Source organism: Hemitrygon akajei, chromosome 1 (genome assembly GCF_048418815.1).
Source record: "Hemitrygon akajei chromosome 1, sHemAka1.3, whole genome shotgun sequence".
Classification (NCBI taxonomy): Eukaryota; Metazoa; Chordata; class Chondrichthyes; order Myliobatiformes; family Dasyatidae; genus Hemitrygon; species Hemitrygon akajei.
Genome location: NC_133124.1, coordinates 173,536,517 through 173,558,012, shown reverse-complemented (window position 1 = coordinate 173,558,012; position 21,496 = coordinate 173,536,517). Strand labels below are relative to the sequence as shown.

At 50.9% G+C, this 21,496-nt stretch overlaps 1 pseudogene; it reads right to left on the bottom strand.

Annotated features, from left to right (window-relative positions):
- Positions 1-15,382: 15,382 nt before the first annotated feature.
- Positions 15,383-21,496, bottom strand: part of LOC140726186 (sialic acid-binding Ig-like lectin 12) — a 32,899-nt pseudogene continuing 26,785 nt past the window's right edge.

Genomic DNA, 21,496 nt, shown 5'->3' with positions numbered 1-21,496 from the left:
CAGTAGAGACACGGAATCCGGGCACATAAACCCCTCTGTGCTGTCACAATTCATGGATTTCTGGCTCTCCACTCTTCCAACACAGCAGCTGAGAAGAGAAAGAACAAAGTTTGGTACTGAACAACTTGTGGATCCACCAAACTCCTATGTGTAGGAATTGGACCTTGGGTATTGCTGGTGTGGTAATTGTGTGCTGTGTACAGCACAAATACCAGTTTGGAAGTTCAAGTTTAATTGTCATTCAACCACACATGAATAGCAATGCATATAGCCAAATCAAACTCTGTTCCTCCAGGAAAGTACTTGCTTTTCTGCTAAACGTGTAAAAAGTCTTGGACGTGTTGGACCAGGTGGCAACCACCATCAGACTTAGGGACCATATTGAGGGTCAAAGCGCAGGGACTATTTGACCTGTGTCCAATGCCAACTCTTTTCATGTTGGCAATCTCAGCCTTCGTGGTTGCCAGCTTTTCTGGCTCCAGTCTACACAGCAGCACATGGACTAGTGGGCCAGTTGTAGGACGTGGTGCCTGACCCCATGTTTTGTGGCGATAGTGGAGAGGTGAGTGGTGATGTTTGAGAATTCATCCAGCAGTTGAGTAAACTCACATATGCTTGACAGAGTCATTGTGGGGAAGGTACTGGGGGAGCAGGGTAATGACTAAAGTCCTTGACATCCAGAAGCTATCAGTTCTTAAGATTGACTAATAGTCCTTGAGCACTCAGGAAATCTACACTGAGTAGTGCTCTAGCCACTTTAGCCAGGAAGAAGTCCCATGTGTAACGTCGACAAGTGAAGCAGAGCGTCACCCAATGTGTCCCGTGAGTCTGGATCCTACTGGTGTTGGTGGCCTCCAGCAAGGCTTCGCTGCTCATCGCTTTCTAATCCATAGGTGATGGTAGCAGCACACTCACTTGAGCACAAGTGCCACACAGGAAGCATCAGCCTGAAAGGGCATCTGTAATGAATAGTAGTCAACTCTGGCAGCTGGAACCCATGGTGTTCACAGACTCTGATGTCCAATGCGCTGGCACCGTTGAAGCTGCAAGGTGGTCAGCATTCGTACCAAAGCAAACATGGTGACTGGACTTATTGAGGTAGAAAAAAGAGGAGGAATGACCTACTGCTCCCTGGCTCAGTGTAGACCATCAGCCATTTTAGCAAGCTCCGTTTAGTCCTTCACAGGTACATTAGTGAGGGCTACGTGAAATTGATCAGGCATTTGCTGCATGAAGAGTTCTTGAAAATAAAACAAGGATGGTGATTCCTCAGGAGAGACAGCATGTGGTCCATTAGCTCCAACGGCCTAGCATCCCTGAGGCCGTGCAAGGAGAGGAACTGTCTGGCGTGATCAGACTCCAGTAGTCCAAATGTCTGTGAAAGGTGAGCTTTCAGCGATTGGAATTCCTGGTGTTCAGGCAGGTGTTCAAGTAGACTCACCACGCTCACAGCCACGGAATTGCTGAGCCATGGAGTTGGTGTTGTCAGCAGTGATTGCTCACAATGCTAATTGGGCCTTGGCCGTAAAATAACGAGCATTTTACTCTCTAAACTCTGGCAGTTTCAAAGCGACTGTGTTGATTGACATGTTCAGCAACTCTGGAATCATCCTGGAGCATCAGGGTCACCATTGTGAGTTTTTGCAAATAAAAATGGTGGAGGCATTTTATGTTTTAGAAAAACCACAGCAATTGATTTATTGTACTCCTAACACGGAAGACAAAGCATGCTAAAAGTACTTTACCAAATTACATCATCACATCAGACCAGCCTCTTAAAGTGACCCCCATCTGAATGTCAGTGGCTGTGAATGATGTTCTGTACATTTCCACCAATTACCTCACCCTACACCACTAATGATGTTCGGCTCACTGGCCTATAATTTCCTGCTTTATTTTTAGAGTTTTTCATAAACAGTGGAATGCCATTGGCTATCCTCCAATCCTCATGTCTGCATGCTTTTATGCATTGAGTTGCAGCCACATGATTGGCTGATTAGATATTTGATTTAATGAGCTGGTATACCTCATAAAGTGGCGATTGAGTGTAATTAGAGTTAGCACTGAAACAGACTCTTCAGCCCAACTTCCACATGCCCAGCAAGATATCAGAGTCAGTCCCATTTGCCCGCATTAGGCCCATATTTCTCTAAAGCTTTCCTATCCAAATACCTTTTAAACAACCTAATTGCACCTGCTTCTGTAGCTACCACTGGCAGTTCATTCCATTTACCTACCACCCTCAGTCTGGTCAAAACTAGCCCCTTAAGTACCCTTTAATCTTTTCTTTCTCACCTTAAACCTACTGAATGCATGTGTAAACACCATGACCATCCACCTTATCTATGGCCCCTCAGGTTTTATAAATCTCAATCACGTCAGCTCTCAGCCTCCTAAGCTCCAAGAGAAAAAGCTTGAGCCTTTCTCATCTTTCTTTATAACTCAGTCTCTCCAGTCCCAGTGACATCCTTGTGAATCTTTTCTGTACCCTTTCCAGATTAACGACATCCTGAGTGTCCTGAATTGCACACAATATTTAAGTGTGGTCCCAACAACATCCTGTACAACTGTAAAATGACATCCCACTCCTGTACTCATTGCCCTGACCGATGAAGTCCAGTGTGCCAATCACCCTCTTCACTATCCTGTCTACCTGTATCTCCATGTTCTGGGAACTAGATTCTACAACAGATCCCTGAGACTGCCATTAATCCTACCCTGGTTTAACTGATAAAACTACAACACTTTATACTTATCCAATTTAAATTCCATCAGCCAGTCCCTTGCCCACTTTCCCAGCTGATCTAGATGCTCTCACTGTCTACCATGCCACCCATCTTGGTGACAGCCACAAACTGACCATAACGGAATTAAAATTGGCAAAACGGTTAACAGACATGAGTTGAGGAATGTGGAAGTAGGCAAATCTATGCCGGATGATATCGGAAGCTGTCATTCTGTGAACCTGTTCTCGTGACCACCACTTTGTAAACTGTTTTCGCTCTGTTTCGTGGTCAGGAATGGTTTGATCAGAGCAACTGAAGGTACACGCAATGAGGTCTCTCCCGATAACCCACTAAACCAGAGATAATTTCCAAACCGTAATCTGTTTGAGATCTCATTTGGTATGATAGAATCTGCGGGCTGATGAGGAGAATGACCTGAAGTAACTGAGACCAGTGCTTGACTGAACTGTGCAATATTAGAATCAATGGGAATGAGAGTGGAAAATGAATGGCTGTCCAGTGCCATTTGATCAAATGCGGCTCTGATGTTGAGGGTAGAGAATGCCACCTCACCCTGGGAGTTTGGTTCTCTTGTCTGTGTTTGGATCCCAGCTGTGATGAAATCTGGAGAGGAGGTGACTTTAGAGGAACAGCTTCTGTGAGCAGCTTGTTGCCTGGCAACTGGCCAGGATAGACGTGTCCTGTTCAGCGTGGATAGGATCTACTCAGGCAGATTGATGGATAGTTGCCAGTGACGTAGCTGCCCCGGAACAGTCTGGCTAAGGAGGTGGCAGGCTCTGGATCACAGGGCATCAGTACCATTGCCAGAATGACATCAGGAACCATGGTCTTTCCTGTACCCAATGTCATCTCTTGTTGATATTGTAGAGTCAACTAAACCGGCCGAAGACTTGTGTCTATTGTGCTGGGGACCAGTACAGGAGGGTGAAGTCGATCACCCACTCCAGACTTGTGTCTATTGTGCTGGGGCCCAGTGCAGGAGGGTGAAGTCCATCACCCACTCCAGACTTGTGTCTATTGTGCTGGGGCCCAGTGCAGGAGGGTGAAGTCCATCACCCACTCCAGACTTGTGTCTATTGTGCTGGGGCCCAGTGCAGGAGGGTGAAGTCCATCACCCACTCCAGACTTGTGTCTATTGTGCTGGGGACCAGTGCAGGGGGGTGAAGTCGATCACCCACTCCAGACTTGTGTCTATTGTGCTGGGGCCCAGTGCAGGAGGGTGAAGTCCATCACCCACTCCAGACTTGTGTCTATTGTGCTGGGGCCCAGTGCAGGAGGGTGAAGTCCATCACCCACTCCAGACTTGTGTCTATTGTGCTGGGGCCCAGTGTAGGAGGGTGAAGTCCATCACCCACTCCAGACTTGCGTCTATTGTGCTGGGGCCCAGTGCAGGAGGGTGAAGTCCATCACCCACTCCAGACTTGCGTCTATTGTGCTGGGGACCAGTGCAGGAGGGTGAAATCCATCACCCACTCCAGACTTGCGTCTATTGTGCTGGGTACCAGTGCAGGAGGGTGAAGTCCATCACCCACTCCAGACTTGCGTCTATTGTGCTGGGGACCAGTGCAGGAGGGTGAAGTCCATCACCCACTCCAGACTTGCGTCTATTGTGCTGGGGACCAGTGCAGGAGGGTGAAGTCCATCACCCACTCCAGACTTGCGTCTATTGTGCTGGGGCCCAGTGCAGGAGGGTGAAGTCCATCACCCACTCCAGACTTGTGTCTATTGTGCTGGGGCCCAGTGCAGGAGGGTGAAGTCGATCACCCACTCCAGACTTGTGTCTATTGTGCTGGGGCCCAGTACAGGAGGGTGAAGTCCATCACCCACTCCAGACTTGTGCCTATTGTGCTGGGGACCAGTGCGGGAGGGTGAAGTCCATCACCCACTCCAGACTTGTGTCTATTGTGCTGGGGCCCAGTGCGGGAGGGTGAAGTCCATCACCCACTCCAGACTTGTGTCTATTGTGCTGGGGCCCAGTGCGGGAGGGTGAAGTAGATCACCCACTCCAGACTTGTGTCTATTGTGCTGGGGACCAGTGCGGGAGGGTGAGGTCCATCACCCACTCCAGACTTGTGTCTATTGTGCTGGGGACCAGTGCGGGAGGGTGAAGTCCATCACCCACTCCAGACTTGTGTCTATTGTGCTGGGGCCCAGTGCAGGAGGGTGAATTCCATCACCCACTCCAGACTTGTGTCTATTGTGCTGGGGACCAGTGCAGGAGGGTGAAGTCCATCACCCACTCCAGACTTGTGTCTATTGTGCTGGGGCCCAGTGCAGGAGGGTGAAGTCGATCACCCACTCCAGACTTGTGTCTATTGTGCTGGGGCCCAGTGCAGGAGGGTGAAGTCCATCACCCACTGCAGGAAGACAAGCTCAGCCCTTCTGGATGAAGGTGGCAGCAAATGCTTTCTTTAGCTTTTGCTTTGGCTCTGATGTGAAAATCCTTGGCTGCACACTGCCCTTTGTGGCAAACCATTCATCACATCTTCCTCACCAGATTGGTTAGTCCTCCCCTTTCTCCCCATCAGCCAGCCCACCTTGACTTTCTGTGTTATCTCCTGCACCTCTTTATCTCCTGCAATAACCTTAGATGCCACATTGCAGGAAATCAAAGCTTTGATGGGACAATTTGTGGCAAAATTTGGGACAGGGAGCTGCATTGTCAAGGAGAGGAAGGAAATCCAATAGAGGCAAACGGTTCAGAGATGTAAAACTGATAGACCTTTAATCCCACTCTTAATAAATGTAACATTAGACAAATCCTCTGTGGAACATGCACTCAGTGATTACTCTATTAGGGACATCCAGTCATCTGACAGCAACTTCATGCTTAAAAGCATCCAGACATGGTCAAGAGGTTCATACCAAGCATCAGAGTGGTGAAGAAATGTGATCTAAGTGACTGACTGTGGAATAATTGTTGGTGCCAGACAGGGTGGTTTGAGTACCTCAGACCCTGCTGATCTCCTGGGATTTTCATGTACAACGGTCTCTAGAGTTTACAGCATGTTGTGTGAAAACAAACAAACAAAAAATAAAAACTGGTGAGCTGCAATTTTGAGGGAAAATGCCTTGTTAATGAGAGACTCGGAGAAGAATGGGCAGACTGATTCAGCTGACAGGAAGGCGACAGTAGCTCAAATAACCACAAGTTACAACAGTGGTGTGCAGGAAAACATCTCTGAGTGGATAATAGGCCGAACCTTGAAATGGGTGAACTACAGCAGCAGAAAACCACATAACCCGTAATATCAGGACAAGACCGTCTCTGTTCCACTATTCAATGAATATGACTGATTTATGACCTGATCGTCACTTCATTCCCCTAACCCCATGGCCACCGATTCCATTAATATGCAACAAATCAGTACTATCACTGAACACAGGCAGTGTCTGAGCCCCCACCACCGCGTGAGTAGACTCCCCTTCACACGGAGCCCAGAGCTGGCTGCGATATTCCAACCATCCAGGCACCTTCTGTGCAAGGAGAACCAGGTCAATGTTTGAGGAGCACGTATGATTTTGGAAAGATATCTCTGCCCTTGAACTTGGACCCCCATACAATTAGTGCCAATGCAGTGTTTCCCTTCACATGCCCAGCGTACCTGCGTTGTAACCATCAGTAACCTGTGCACAGTGAACTATGACAACTTCCATCGAGTCACAAGGTCGGAAACCGGCCCTTCCCCCCACCTGGTCCATGCCAACAAAGAGTACCATCCAAGTGACCTTTAGCCCATATCCCTCTGTCCATGCACCTGTCCAGGCATCTTTGCCTCAACCACTTCCTCTGGAAGCTCATTTCATATGTGGATTAGCCTCTAGCTGAAAAAGATGCCCCCTGAGTCCCTGATAAACCTCTCCCTTTTCACCTTAAACTGTGCATTCACCCTACCTGTGCCCCTCATACTTTTACACAACCCCATAAGGTCACACCTCATTCTCCTGCTCTCTGAATCTCAGCCTGTTCATCCTCTCTCCATAACTCAGTTGTTTGGGTCCTGACAATGTCCTCGCAAAACTCATCTTCACTCTTCCCTACAGCAAGGAGACTAAAACTGAACATTGATTCCCGAAACCTGGGTAAAAGGATGTCTGTATTCAAAACGTCTCATTACTTTACAAAGCAAAATATTTGTCTTCCTGTCCCAAATGATATTGGAGCTGCAGAATCTGGGCCCATTCAATCAGCCTGTCCCTGTACGTTGCACCCACCCCCCACCCCACCCCCACATGGTCTATGTCCTCCTCACAGCCCCGTTTAATCTGCCTCTGTCTCTGACTCCAGCATGAGGAGGTAACCAGGCGGAGATCAGTACAGAGACCCAGCAGCCATCTGGGAAACCCTTCCAATTTATCCCAACATCACCCCACCCCCTCACTCAAAGGTTTTGAAGTCCGCTCACTGTTGTCACGTGGGGAACGCACTAGTCAGTCCACAGCAGCGAGGGTGACCCAAGTCATCTCTAAGTAGAGGGATGAATACTGGCCACAGCCCCCCACCCCTCGGCTGAAGGGAACCAAGTGCCTTCTTCCCAACAGTGTTGAACTTTCAGAGGTTCCTTCAAAGCACCTTACCTCTCCTCCCACAGTGCAGTTCTCCTTCCTCACCTCCCCTCCCACAGCACAGTGCTTCCTTCTCACCTCACCTCTCACCGTGCAGAGCTCCCTCACCTACCTCAGAAGGTGAAATGCTCCCTCCTCTTCCAATATATTTTATTAGTTTCTGCATTAGTGAATACAGAGTACAAGATATATATTATAAGTCAAAAGAAAATACAAAATAGTACCAAATACATTCCATTAAAAATAGAGTTACAATCACAAAACATTGTATTCATAAAAATTAAATCATAATATTGAAATATAATAATTTTGATATACAGAAAAAATATCTAAACCCACTACCAAAGTCAGAGCTGTTAGGAAAAGCAAGAAAAAGGGGGAAAACCCCTTATCATATAATAAAATATATTATTAGCCACCATCTGTACTTTACAACAAATCAACGGTTTTGAAAATAACTCAAAAATAGTCCCCACAGTGTATAAAAGTTTTGGCTAGATTCAAAAACTGAACATTGGATCTTCCTTAAACTTAAGCATGACATAACATCCCGTAACCACTGAGTATGAACACAGAAAGACTATAATTTGTAAATAATGAAAAAAATTATCTTTGGGTAAACTATATTTAGCTACATTTGCTCAAATGAAAGAAGAATTCCTCCAACAAACAAATCCTGAAAGCATCTATCCCATTCTTTAAAAACTGAATTGGTCATTGAAGGTTTAAAAAAATAGTTAAAACAAATGGGACTAGACAAAGAAAATCTCAATAGACCAAAGAATTTCCTAAATTGTACCCAGATCCTCAAAGTATGTTTAACTGCCAGATTTTCAGTTAGTTTACTAAAAGATAAGGGGAGTGAGGATCCCAGAAGAGAAATAATAAAAATTTATTAACGGAGTTAGCTTCTAAAGAGACCCATGTCGGACAGTTAATACTCCCTCCTCAACTCCCCTCACACAGCACAGTTCCCCTTCCTCACTTCCTTCCCACAGCGTGGTTCTCCCTCCTCACCTCCCTTCCCACAACGAGGTTCTCCCTCCTCCCCACCCCTTTCTCAGTGCAGTGCCCCCTTCTCATTTTCCCTTTTCCATGATCTATCATTAACGATAGCTTGACAAATTGTGTTTTAGAAATGCCCAGCTTTCATTCTTCGGTTAGGAGTGCAACACCTCGTTTCCTTTCTGTGTCCCTCAATGCCAACACCACCGTCTTTTTCACTATTGCTTATTCAATCAGAGAATAGCTAGTCAAACCGGAAGGTAATTTCCTTTTCAGCGTAACGGATCTCAATGAGGATGTCAAACCTTTGCTATTTGTCGATGTTATACTGCCAAATGTCACTGATCTTGGTCAGAGGGAGATCTCCAGATTTTGATTCCAATGTGGTGAAACTGGGGTGTTCCACTCCTGAGCTCCACAACTTCTTCCCACAGTGGCTTCATCGAATATCTCTAGCCCCCCTGGAAATGGCTACCTCCCCTTCCGCAGCACAGCACTGCCCCACCCACAGTGGGGTGCCCCACCCCACCTCCCGTCACACAGTGCGGCACTCACTCCACACCTCCCCTCACACACTGTGGCACTCACTCCACACCTCCCCTCACACAGTGCGGCACTCACTCCACACCTCCCCTCACACAGTGTGGCACTCACTCCACACCTCCCCTCACACACTGTGGCACTCACTCCACACCTCCCCGCACACAGTGTGGCACTCACTCCACACCTCCCCTCACACAGAATGGCACTCACTCCACACCTCCCCTCACACAGTGTGGCACTCACTCCACACCTCCCCTCACACACTGTGGCACTCACTCCATACCTCCCCTAATACAGAGCGACACTCACTCCACACCTCACCCTCACACAGTGTGGCACTCACTCCACACCTCTCCTCACACAGTGTGGCACTCACTCCACACCTCCCCTCACACAGTGTGGCACTCACTCCACACCTCCCTTCACATAGTGTGGCACTCACTCCACACCTCCCCTCACACACTGTGGCACTCACTCCACACCTCCCCTCACACAGTGTGGCACTCACTCCACACCACCCCTGACACAGTGCGGCACTCACTCCACACCTCCCCTCACACAGTGTGGCACTCACTCCACACCTCCCCTCACACAGTGTGGCACTCACTCCACACCTCCCCTCACACAGTGCGGCACTCACTCCACACCTCCCCTCACACAGTGTGGCATTCACTCCACACCTCCCCTCACACAGTGCGGCACTCACTCCACACCTCCCCTCACACAGTGCGGCATTCACTCCACACCTCCCCTCACACAGTGTGGCACTCACTCCACACCTCCCCTCACACACTGTGGCACTCACTCCACACCTCACCCTCACACAGTGTGGCACTCACTCCACACCTCCCCTCACACAGTGCGGCACTCACTCCACACCTCCCCTCACACACTGTGGCATTCACTCCACACCTCCCCTCACACAGTGTGGCACTCACTCCACACCTCCCCTCACACACTGTGGCACTCACTCCACACCTCCCCTCACACAGTGTGGCACTCACTCCACACCTCACCCTCACACAGTGTGGCACTCACTCCACACCTCCCCTCACACACTGTGGCACTCACTCCACACCTCCCCTCACACAGTGTGGCACTCACCCCACACCACCCCTCACACAGTGTGGCACTCACTCCACACCACCCCTCACACAGTGTGGCACTCACTCCACACCTCACCCTCACACAGTGTGGCACTCACTCCACACCTCCCCTCACACACTGTGGCACTCACTCCACACCTCCCCTCACACAGTGCGGCACTCACTCCACACCTCCCCACACACAGTGTGGCACTCACTCCACACCTCCCCTCACACAGTGCGGCACTCACTCCACACCTCACCCTCACACAGTGTGGCACTCACTCCACACCTCACCCTCACACAGTGTGGCACTCACTCCACACCTCACCCTCACACAGTGTGGCACTCACTCCACACCTCCCCTCACACACTGTGGCACTCACTCCACACCTCCCCTCACACAGTGCGGCACTCACTCCACACCTCCCCACACACAGTGTGGCACTCACTCCACACCTCCCCTCACACACTGTGGCACTCACTCCACACCTCACCCTCACACAGTGTGGCACTCACTCCACACCTCCCCTCACACAGTGTGGCACTCACTCCACACCTCACCCTCACACAGTGCGGCACTCACTCCACACCTCACCCTCACACAGTGTGGCACTCACTCCACACCTCACCCTCACACAGTGTGGCACTCACTCCACACCTCCCCTCACACACTGTGGCACTCACTCCACACCTCCCCTCACACAGTGCGGCACTCACTCCACACCTCCCCACACACAGTGTGGCACTCACTCCACACCTCCCCTCACACACTGTGGCACTCACTCCACACCTCACCCTCACACAGTGTGGCACTCACTCCACACCTCCCCTCACACAGTGTGGCACTCACTCCACACCTCCCCACACACAGTGTGGCACTCACTCCACACCTCCCCTCACACACTGTGGCACTCACTCCACACCTCCCCTCACACAGAGCGGCACTCACTCCACACCTCCCCACACATAGTGTGGCACTCACTCCACACCTCCCCTCACACACTGTGGCACTCACTCCACACCTCCCCTCACACAGTGTGGCACTCACTCCACACCTCCCCACACATAGTGTGGCACTCACTCCACACCTCCCCTCACACACTGTGGCATTCACTCCACACCACCCCTGACACAGTGCGGCACTCACTCCACACCTCCCCTCACACAGTGTGGCACTCACTCCACACCACCCCTCACACAGAGCGGCACTCACTCCACACCACCCCTCACACAGTGCGGCACTCACTCCACACCTCCCCTCACACACTGTGGCATTCACTCCACACCACCCCTGACACAGTGTGGCACTCACTCCACACCTCCCCTCACACAGTGTGGCACTCACTCCACACCTCCCCTCACACAGTGCGGCACTCACTCCACACCTCCCCTCACACAGTGCGGCACTCACTCCACACCTCCCCTCACACAGTGTGGCACTCACTCCACACCTCCCCTCACACAGTGCGGCACTCACTCCACCCCTCCCCTCACACAGTGCGGCACTCACTCCACACCTCCCCTCACACACTGTCGCACTCACTCCACACCTCCCCTCACACACTGCGGCACTCACTCCACACCTCCCCTCACACACTGTCGCACTCACTCCACACCTCCCCTCACACACTGTGGCACTCACTCCACACCTCCCCTCACACAGTGTGGCACTCACTCCACACCTCCCCTCACACAGTGTGGCACTCACTCCACACCACCCCTCACACAGAGCGGCACTCACTACACACCACCCCTCACACAGAGCGGCACTCACTCTACACCTCCCCTCACACAGTGCGGCACTCACTCCACACCTCCCCTCACACAGAATGGCACTCACTCCACACCACCCCTCACACAGTGCGGCACTCACTCCACACCTCCCCTCACACAGTGTGGCACTCACTCCACACCTCCCCTCACACTGTGTGGCACTCACTCCACACCTCCCCTCACACAGTGCGGCACTCACTCCACACCTCCCCGCACACAGTGTGGCACTCACTCCACACCTCCCCTCACACAGTGTGGCACTCACTCCACACCTCCCCTCACACACAGTGTGGCACTCACTCCACACCTCCCCTCACACACTGTGGCACTCACTCCACACCTGCCCTCACACAGTGTGGCACTCACACCACACCTCCCCTCACACAGTGTGGCACTCACACCACACCTCCCCTCACACAGTGTGGCACTCACTCCTCACATCCCCTCACACAGTGTGGCACTCACTCCACACCTCCCCGCACACAGTGTGGCACTCACTCCACACCTCACCTCACACAGTGTGGCACTCACTCCACACCACCCCTCACATAGTGTGGCACTCACTCCACACCTCCCCTCACACAGTGTGGCACTCACACCACACCTCCCCTCACACAGTGTGGCACTCACACCACACCTCCCCTCACACAGTGTGGCACTCACTCCTCACATCCCCTCACACAGTGTGGCACTCACTCCACACCACCCCTCACACAGTGTGGCACTCACTCCACACCTCCCCGCACACAGTGTGGCACTCACTCCACACCTCCCCTCACACAGTGTGGCACTCACTCCACACCTCCCCGCACACAGTGTGGCACTCACTCCACACCTCCCCGCACACAGTGTGGCACTCACTCCACACCTCCCCTCACACAGTGTGGCACTCACTCCACACCTCCCCTCACACAGTGTGGCACTCACACCACACCTCCCCTCACACACTGTGGCACTCACTCCACACCTCTCCTCACACAGTGTGGCACTCACTCCACACCTCCCCTCACACACTGTGGCACTCACACCACACCTCCCCTCACACAGTGCGGCACTCACTCCACACCTCCCCTCACACAGTGTGGCACTCACACCACACCTCCCCTCACACACTGTGGCACTCACTCCACACCTCTCCTCACACACTGTGGCACTCACTCCACACCTCCCCGCACACAGTGTGGCACTCACTCCACACCTCCCCTCACACAGTGCGGCACTCACTCCACACCTCCCCTCACACAGTGTGGAACTCACTCCACACGTCCCCTCACACAGTGTGGCACTCACTCCACACCTCCCCTCACACAGTGTGGAACTCACTCCACACGTCCCCTCACACAGTGTGGAACTCACTCCACACCTCACCCTCACACAGTGTGGCACTCACTCCACACCTCCCCTCACACAGTGTGGAACTCACTCCACACGTCCCCTCACACAGTGTGGAACTCACTCCACACCTCACCCTCACACAGTGTGGCATTCACTCCACACCTCACCCTCACACAGTGTGGCACTCACTCCACACCTCCCCGCACACAGTGTGGCACTCACTCCACACCTCACCCTCACACAGTGTGGCACTCACTCCACACCTCCCCTCACACAGTGTGGAACTCACTCCACACGTCCCCTCACACAGTGTGGAACTCACTCCACACCTCCCCTCACACAGTGTGGCACTCACTCCACACCTCCCCTCACACAGTGTGGCACTCACTCCACACCTCACCCTCACACAGTGTGGCACTCACTCCACACCACCCCTCACACAGAGTGGCACTCACTCCACACCTCCCCTCACACAGTGTGGAACTCACTCCACACGTCCCCTCACACAGTGTGGAACTCACTCCACACCTCACCCTCACACAGTGTGGCACTCACTCCACACCACCCCTCACACAGAGTGGCACTCACTCCACACCTCCCCTCACACAGTGTGGAACTCACTCCACACGTCCCCTCACACAGTGTGGAACTCACTCCACACCTCACCCTCACACAGTGTGGCACTCACTCCACACCACCCCTCACACAGAGTGGCACTCACTCCACACCTCCCCTCACACAGTGTGGAACTCACTCCACACGTCCCCTCACACAGTGTGGAACTCACTCCACACCTCACCCTCACACAGTGTGGCACTCACTCCACACCACCCCTCACACAGTGTGGAACTCACTCCACACCACCCCTCACACAGTGTGGCACTCACTCCACACCACCCCTCACACAGTGTGGCACTCACTCCACACCTCCCCTCACACAGTGTGGCACTCACTCCACACCTCCCCTCACACAGTGCGGCACTCACTCCACACCTCCCCTCACACAGTGTGGCACTCACTCCACACCACCCCTCACACAGTGCGGCACTCACTCCACACCTCCCCTCACACACTGTGGCACTCACTCCACACCTCCCCTCACACAGTGTGGCACTCACTCCACACCTCCCCTCACACAGTGTGGCACTCACTCCACACCACCCCTCACACAGTGCGGCACTCACTCCACACCTCCCCTCACACAGTGTGGCACCCACTCCACACCTCCCCTCAGACAGTGTGGCACTCACTCCACACCTCCCCTCACACAGTGTGGCACTCACTCCACACCACCCCTCACACAGTGCGGCACTCACTCCACACCTCCCCTCACACAGTGTGGCACTCACTCCACACCACCCCTCACACAGTGCGGCACTCACTCCACACCTCCCCTCACACAGTGTGGTACTCACTCCTCACCTCCCCTCACACAGTGTGGCACTCACTCCACACCTCCCCTCACACAGTGTGGCACTCACTCCACACCACCCCTCACACAGTGCGGCACTCACTCCACACCTCCCCTCACACAGTGTGGCACCCACTCCACACCTCCCCTCAGACAGTGTGGCACTCACTCCACACCTCCCCTCACACACTGTGGCACTCACTCCACACCTCCCCTCACACAGTGTGGCACTCACTCCACACCTCCCCTCACACAGTGTGGCACTCACTCCACACCACCCCTCACACAGTGCGGCACTCACTCCACACCTCCCCACACACACTGTGGCACTCACTCCACACCTCCCCTCACACAGTGCGGCACACACTCCACACCTCCCCTCACACAGAGCGGCACTCACTCCACACCTCCCCTCACACATTGCGGTGATCTCTCTTCACCTCCCCTCCCACACCATGGGGCTCCCTCCTCACAGTCCCTCTCACACCACGATCCACTCACCTCACAGTCCCCTCACACAACACTGTGCTTCCTCCTCCCCACCCTTTCCACAACGTGGTGCATCCTCTTCACCACCACCCCCGTTGTACTACCCCCTCAACAGCTCCCCCCACCCCGGAGCGGCATTGCGTGAGTGATTCTGTCTTCTCACTGCACACCCTGCGCCTCCCACCCCTGAATAGAAGCAATGTGATTTTATTTGTCTGAGTTAACGAGTCTCTAGTTTCTGTTAATATGAATGAACATGATCAGAATGTAGGTGGTAACCTGGGTCTGTGGGACCCAGTGCTGTGTGGGATCCTGCTGTGTAGTTGGTTGCAAAGTTCCCTATATCATTGGCCTTCTTCCCGAGAACCAGAAGGCTCTCGACACCCCCCCACCCCGAATCCCCTGCCCACTAGCGCTGTGACACCTCAGGCTGGCCCGATTGATCGGAACTGCAGCTCTGAGTATATGATCGTCTCCCCACTGCGAGCAGGGCCCCCACCACCGGGCAGCTCCCGCAGGTTGGCGTACACTGGGTCACACTCCTCCCCCTGTCCAACGGACGTTACTGGTGAAACTTCCTGTGGGATCTGTCTCGTCCTCTGCCTCTCCGTGTCCTGGGGCAGAAATAAAAGCAAATCTCAATTCTGCATCAAACACCATTGAACTGCTCACTCCCCATCACGAAACTAATTCCACAACTTCTGGATTTACTTCCAAGGACTCTACAACTCAGGCTCTCCAATATTTATTACTTATTTGTGTATTGTTACTTTTTATTTTGTATTTCCAGATTGTTAGCTTTTGCTCACTAGTTGTTTGCATCAATGATGTGTGGATATTTAATTGCTTCTGTTTTGTTTTTTAGTTTTTATTATGAATGCCCACAAGAAAATAAATCTCAGGATGGATTGTGGTGACATGTATGCACTTTGATAATAAATCTACTTCAAACTTTGAATACTGAGGACAAAGATATTAAAACGCTGAACACTGGCTAGTGAATAACAGGCTAGAACCCTGCTGTGGGCACAGTCCTCTTGTTCTTTCCCCTCCCCTCCCTCATTTCTTCTCAGTTACTCTCTCCTCCCAATTCCCTGCGAGTCTCCTATCTTTGTCTATTTCATTCATTTCCTCTCTTGTTCCTCCTTTTTCTCTCTTTCCACCTCTGCCACCTTATCTCCGTCCCTTTCACTCCCTCCATCTCTCTTTCACACTCCCTCACTTTTGCTCCTTCCCTCCCTCTCATTCACTCACCCATGCTCCTAAACCCCAGGCCATAGTAATCTGTGAGCAATCCCCCCTCAATGTCCCCCCCGCAGCGCCGTGCTCCCGGTGTCCTGCCCTTTACTGGACTGAACTCTGACCTGTACCTGAGGTGTGGTCAAGTGTGCAGTGGAGCTGACGGTCGTGTCCAGGGTCTCCGAGGCTCTCTCCTTGGTCCGTGCATCCCGCCTGGAACAGCAGAAGGTTGGACTAGAGTTACAGAGCATTGTTGTCAGCCAAATCGACACCCCAATCTCACCTCACTGCGACATCCAGACCATTTGATACCCTCAGCACCACTCTGCCCCACCTCCTCCTTCCTCCTTCCCATCTCCCCACTTTCCCCACCCACTCCCTTCCCTTTTCCCAACCCTCATCCTCCCCACTTCCACCTTCCCATCACCTCAATTAACTCTACTCCACTCAGAGAGAGAGAGAAATATCTGAAAGTTTAATAGTTTCCTTCTTCGTTTGGACACCTCACCTGTGGTGTTGACAATTGACCACTGATCAAAACATAAAAACACAACTGCAGATGCTGTGGATCAAAGAATACGTACACGACGCTGGAAGAACTCAGCAGGTCAGGCAGTATCCATGAGAAAAGAGTAGCCAATGTTTCGGGCCGAGATCCTTCATCAGGAATGGGGGTGGGGACAGAGGGCCGAAGCCCAGTAATAGAGATAGGGGAGGGGGTAGGGCCTAGAGGCGCCAGGTGGAAAACCAATCAGAGGAAAGATAAAAGGGGGAGGGGAGGGGATAAGCATGAAAGAACAGTAGAGATAAAGAAGCAGAAAGTTGAAAGGGGAGAGAGGCAGAGAGGGAGCTCGGATAGGGGAAGGGGTGGGGGAGGGAATTACTGGAAATTAGAGAATTCAATGTTCATACCACCAGGCTGGAGGCTACCCAGATGGTAGATGAGGTGTTGCTCCTCCAACCTGAGTTTGGCCTCATCATGGCAGTAGAGGAGGCCATGTATGGACATATCTAGATGGGAATGAGAGGCAGAGTTGAAGTGTGTTTCCCTTCTGGCGTCATCAAAGATGCCCTCACCCGCATCTCCTCCACTTCCCGCACTTCAGCCCTTAACCCATCCTCCCGTCACCACAACAGGGACGGGGTTCCCCTTGTCCTCACCTACCACCCCGCCAGCCTCCGGATCCAACACATTATCCTCCGCAACTTCCGCCACCTTCAACAGGACCCCACCACCAAACACATCTTTCCCTCCCTTCCCCTCTCAGCTTTTCGCAGGGATCGTTCCCTCCGCGACTACCTGGTCCACAAATCCCTCCCCACAGAACTCCCACCCGGCACTTATCCCTGCAAGCACAAATGCTACACCTGTCCCCACACCTCCCCCCTTACCACCATTCCGGGCCCCAGACAGTCCTTCCAGGTGAGGCAACACTTCACCTGCAAGTCTGCTGGAGTCGTCTATTGCATCCGGTGCTCCCGGTGCGGCCTCCTCTACATCGGCGAGACCCGACGCAGATTGGGGGACCGCGTCATCGAGCACCTCCGCTCCGTCCATCACAATAGACAGGACCTCCCGGTTGCCACCCAACTCTGCCTCTCATTCCCATCTAGATATGTCCATACATGGCCTCCTCTACTGCCATGATGAGGCCAAACTCAGGTTGGAGGAGCAACACCTCATCTACCATCTGGGTAGCCTCCAGCCTGGTGGTATGAACATTGAATTCTCCAGTTTCCGGTAATTCCCTCCCCCTCCCCCTATCCCAGGTCTCTCTCTGTCTCTCTCCCCTTTCAACTTTCTGCTCCTTTATCTCTACAGTTCTTTCATGCTTATCCCCTCCCCCCTTTATCCTTCTTCTGATTGATTCTCCACCTGGCGCCCCTAGCCCTTCCCCCTCCCCTATCTCTATTACTGGGCTTCGGCCCCCTCTTTCTCCCCATTCCTGATGAAGTCCTGAAACGTTGGCTACACTTTTCTCACGGATGCTGCCTGACCTTCTGAGTTCTTCCAGTGTCGTGTACGTATTCTTTGACCACTGATCAAGGTGTGACTACCCAAGCGCTGTGTGACCACGGGATGACAAGGACCTGACTGGAAGGCAGGGAATTCCCAGTCTCCCTCATTGTGCTTTTGGATCTGGAGCTCTCTTTGTTTAGGTTGGTTTATTTTATCATGTAAGTTACGTATAACATTCAGACGCCATGTACGTCCTCCCCGTGACAACGTGGATTCCTTCGGGTGCTCTAGTTTCCTCCTACATTCTAAAGACGTACCAGTTAGTAGCTTAACTGGTCATTATAAATTGTCCTGTGATCAGCTCGGGTTTGGGAATGAAAGGCCTGTTCCATGCTGTGTCTCTTAATAAATTAATTTGTCATGTCTGTAATGTACAGTGCTGCTGCTAATTGCCATAACATATACAGTGCCTATAAAAACTATTCACCCCCTTTTGCTGCACAAATCACTCTCTCACCTAGATGGAGTCAGTTGTGCTGTGAGGATTACATTCCTTGACTTCTCTAGTGCCTTTAACACCATCCAGCCCAAGATCTTAAGGCACAAACTAACGGAGATGGGAGTAGACTCTCACATGGTGGATTGGATAGTGGACTACTTGACAGATAGACCTCAGTATGTGCGGTTGGGAGACTGTAGGTCTGACACGGTGGTCAGCAGCACAGGAGCGCCGCAGGGAACCGTACTCTCTCCGGTCCTGTTCACCCTGTACACATCAGACTTCCAATATAACTCGGAGCCCTGCCATGTGCAGAAGTTCGCTGATGACACGGCTATAGTGGGGTGTGTCAGGAATGGACAGGAGGAGGAGTATAGGAAACTGATACAGGACTTTGTGATATGGTGCAACTCAAACTACCTGCGTCTCAATATCACCAAGACCAAGGAGATGGTGGTGGACTTTAGGAGATCTAGGCCTCATATGGAGCCAGTGATCATTAATGGAGAATGTGTGGAGCAGGTTAAGACCTACAAGTATCTGGGAGTACAGTTAGACGAGAAGCTAGACTGGACTGCCAACACAGATGCCTTGTGCAGGAAGGCACAGAGTCAACTGTACTTCCTTAGAAGGTTGGCGTCATTCAATGTCTGTAGTGAGATGCTGAAGATGTTCTATAGGTCAGTTGTGGAGAGCGCCCTCTTCTTTGTGGTGGCATGTTGGGGAGGAAGCATTAAGAAGAGGGACGCCTCACGTCTTAATAAGCTGGTAAGGAAGGCGGGCTCTGTCGTGGGCAAAGTACTGGAGAGTTTAACATCGGTAGCTGAGCGAAGGGCGCTGAGTAGGCTACGGTCAATTATGGAAAACTCTGAACATCCTCTACATAGCACCATCCAGAGACAGAGAAGCAGTTTCAGCGACAGGTTACTATCGATGCAATGCTCCTCAGACAGGATGAAGAGGTCAATACTCCCCAATGCCATTAGGCTTTACAATTCAACTGCCAGGACTTAAGAACTTTTCAAAAGCTATTATTAATGCTTTTTGAGATAGTGATTTAGATGCATATCATAATTTTTTTACTGAGTTAAGTATTGTATGTAATTAGTTTTGCTACAACAAGTGTATGGGACATTGGAAAAAAAAGTTGAATTTCCCCATGGGGATGAATAAAGTATCTATCTATCTATCTATCTATCTATCTATCTATCTCTTGGATGTTTTCATGTTTTCTTGTTTTACAACATTGAATCACAATGGATTCAATTTGCCTTTTTGACTGAGCAACAGAAAAGGACTCTTTCATGTCAAGATGCAAAACAGATCTCTACAAAGTGTTCTAAATTAATTACAAATATAAAACACAAAATAATTGATTGCATAAGTATTCACCCCCTATAATGTGATACACCAAATCATGACTGGTCCAGCTTATTGGTTTTCAAAGTCACATAATTAGTTAAGTGGAGATCTGTTTTTGGAGACCTGTGTACTGTCAAGATATTTCAGTTGATTGTAGTATACAGTCTCTAAAATGTATTCACACCCCCATCCCATAAGTTTTCATGTTTCATTGTTTTCCAACATTGAATCACATGGATTTAATTTGTCTTTCTTGACACTGATCAATACTGTTTTTATTGTCAAGATGAAAACAGATCTCTACAAAATTACAAATATAAAACACAAAATAACTGATTGCATAAATATTCACCCCCCCCCCCACTTTATAATGACCACCAAATTATCACTGGTGCAGCCAATTAGTTTCTGCAGTCACATAATTAGTTAAATGGAAACCTGTGTGCTGTCAGGGTGTTTCAATTGATTGTAGTAAAAACATACATTTAACTGGAAGCTCCAACTGCTGGTGAGTCAGTATCCTGGCAAAAACTACTCCATGAAGACAAAAGAACACTCCAAGCAACTTTGTGACAAGCTTATTGAAAAGCACAAGATAAAAGAAGATGGATAAAAGAACATTTCCATGTCACTGAATATTCTTTGGAGAACAGTTAAGTTAATCATCAAGAAATGTAAAGGATATGGTACAGCTGTAAATCTGCCTCAGCAGACCATCCTCAAAAACCTGAGTGACTGTGCAAGAAGGGGACTAGTGAGGAAGGTCACCAAGAGACCTGTGACAACTCTGGAGGAGTTGCAAGCTTCAGTAGCTGAGATGGGAGAGACTGCGCAAACAACAACTGTTGCCCAGGTGCTTCACCAGTCCCAGCTTTATGGGAGGTTGGTAAAGAGAAAGCTACTGTTGAGAAAAGCTCACATGAAATCTCAGCTAGCATTGGCCAGAAGGCATGTGGGAGTCTCTGAAGTCAGCTGGAAAAAGGTTCTATGGTAGATTGAAAGCAAAAGTGAGCTTGGTGGCCATTAGACTAAATGCTATGTTTGACATAACCCCAAAACTGAACATCAGAAATCACCAACCCTACCATGAAACATGGTGGTGGCTGCAACATGCTGAGGGGATGCTTCACTGCAGCAAGCCCTGCAAGGCTTGTGAAGGTAGAGGGTAAAATGAATGCAGCAAAATACAGGAAAATCCTTATTTCCCAGGAGAACTGGGACTTGGGAGAAGATTTGTTTTCCAGCAAGACAATGACCCCAAGCATAAAGCCAAAGCCACACAGGAATGGCTTAAAAACAACAAATGTAATGTCAAGTCAGAGTCCAGACCTCGTTCCACTTGAGAGTTAGTGGCCGGACTAGAAAAGGGATTTTCACTCATAATCCCCATGCAATCTGACGGAGCTTGAGTAGTTTTTTAAAGAAGAATGGGGAAAAATCAGAGCGTCCAAATGTGCAAAGCTGGAAGAAACCTATCCA